The sequence below is a fragment of the Galeopterus variegatus genome, unplaced genomic scaffold, assembly GCF_000696425.1.
Source record: "Galeopterus variegatus unplaced genomic scaffold, G_variegatus-3.0.2 Scaffold4629, whole genome shotgun sequence".
In the NCBI taxonomy this organism is placed as follows: Eukaryota; Metazoa; Chordata; class Mammalia; order Dermoptera; family Cynocephalidae; genus Galeopterus; species Galeopterus variegatus.
This window is the reverse complement of record NW_007730740.1, coordinates 147,165-149,419: the sequence shown is the minus strand read 5'-3', so window position 1 is coordinate 149,419 and position 2,255 is coordinate 147,165.

Here is a 2,255-nt window from a genome sequence, read left to right as displayed (position 1 = left end):
TGTTGTCATTATGGAGAAATTAATTTCCAAATTCTACACATCCATATACAAATAACATTTTGAAATATTATAAACAGAACACCATGAAAAGTTGTAGTTAGTACACTGCATGGAGGTGCCTTGTCAAGTTGGTGAACGATGTTCGAAATCCAGTCCCCGTTCTGATCCCCAAGTCTTGGGCCACAGCAGAAGGAGGAAGAGAAACTATTCATAAATTCCTTGAAATAGACACTTAAAGCAAATTTCATAAAGGTAAATAATTGAGAGTTAAATTATAAAGAAGGGAGAAGGAATAGGGGTAAAAAGTTAATGGGAAAGAAGACAAGAGGAGAATCTCAGCTGTCATGAAGAGCAGTCCCAAGCCTTAAATCAGTGATTCCAAGTCAGGAAGGATTTTGCCCCCCCAGGGGACATTTGGCAATGTCTGGGGACATTACTGATTATCACAACTAAGGGACTGCCACCAGCATTTAGTGGGCAGAGGCCAGAGATGCTGCTAAACATCTCACAAAGTACGGGACAGCCTCCATATCAAAGAATTATCAAATCCAAAATGTCAGTTGTGCTGATGTTGAGAAATCATAGTCTAAATAAACACATACAGTTTTTTAAAAGAAAGTAAATTGATAGAAAGAAATGAAGATGTTTTTAAAGGAGATCAACAATCAAATCAAATTTTGTCTGATAAGTTATTTTTCCTGACAGTTAAATATTTTTATTAATGTAGACATTGTTTCATGCTATTAAATAAGCTGCCATCCAGTAAAATTTTTATATGAAAGAAAACAATGTCTTGACTCCAAACTTTGTTTTATTTTTTCCAAAAGTAACAGATTTTATCTGATTTTCAGTATGCCATTTCCCAGGATTGCTGAACAAATAAGAAATCAAAATTTGAAATCTTGATCTGTTTATTATTTATATAGCATTGTTACTGTAGATTTCTTGAGTGAGCTTCTAAGTTCAAAATATGGAAATCAGAAGATGCCGGCCAGATATTTTCATTGTTGATTATATAAACACAGTAAATATTAAAGGATTTATTAGGAAATTGCTATGGTTTGAGGGTTTGTCCCTTCTAGAGCTCATGTTGGAACTTAATCTCTAATATGGTATTTGAAAGGTGGGGATTTTAAGAGGTAATTGGATCATGAGGACCATTTTGAATTAATGGGTTAATGGTTGAATGGGTTATCATGAAGTAGACTGGGGGCTTTACAAGGAGAGGAAGGAGGCACAGGGAAGGCACGTGGAAAGGTGCTCTTGCTCACCGCTTGCTATGTGATACTCTGCATCTCTCGCTGTGGGGCTCTGTAGATAATTCTTACCAAACATGCCCTCACCAGATGTGCCCTCAACTTTGGACTTTACAGCCTCCCTAAACTGTAAGAAATAAATTCTATTTTCTTATGAATTATCCAGTTTCAGGTATTCTATTATAAGCAACAGAAAAACTAATACAGAAATAACTTTATTTTTGATTAATAAAAATTTAATTTGATTTAATTATTTATTTAGTTTGTTTCCAAGTTTTATCAATCCATATTAAGTGGATATTTGTCATCCCATATTACTGAGCAAAAAAGGTAATCTCAGCTGGAGGAGGCGTCATTTTGCTTTAGAAAAGGGAAGTATGCGAAGAGCTCAGTGCCTTGAACTCTGGCTGACACTACTCACACCTTCACTCATATGTAAATGCAGGTCATAAGTTCATAAATGTGCACTCTAAATATTTCTAAGTATCTGCTCTTGTATTCCCATAAAGCATAGTATACTTCTTGCTGTTTAAATAAAAGAGGTATATGCTATTACAGTTTCATCATCTTAGCTATAAATAAAACAAATGATCTGTTAACTGCTTGCTTAGTTATATTCAACAGAACTATTATTCTGCTTCTTTTCATTTACAAAATGCTGTTTAATGTACTGGCATCGCAACTGCTGACTCATCAGAAAAGACATGCCAGCATTATGCCAGCAGTTTAGAAACATTTGCTGTTTAAAACAAAATGAGTTTCTCCAAATTTTTGAAAATGCATTTAGACAGCAAAATATGCCAAGATTATCCCTGGAAATATCTAACCATTACCCTCACACTCTTGACTTACACCTTTCCATGTGAACATTATTAATATCATCTCATCCCATAACAGAAGCAGCTTAAATATTTTTTAACTCATAAAGAAAAAAAAAATTGAAGTCTTTAGTCATTTCAAAAAGTAAATTTTATATTGTTGAGTCATTTGATTAGAGGT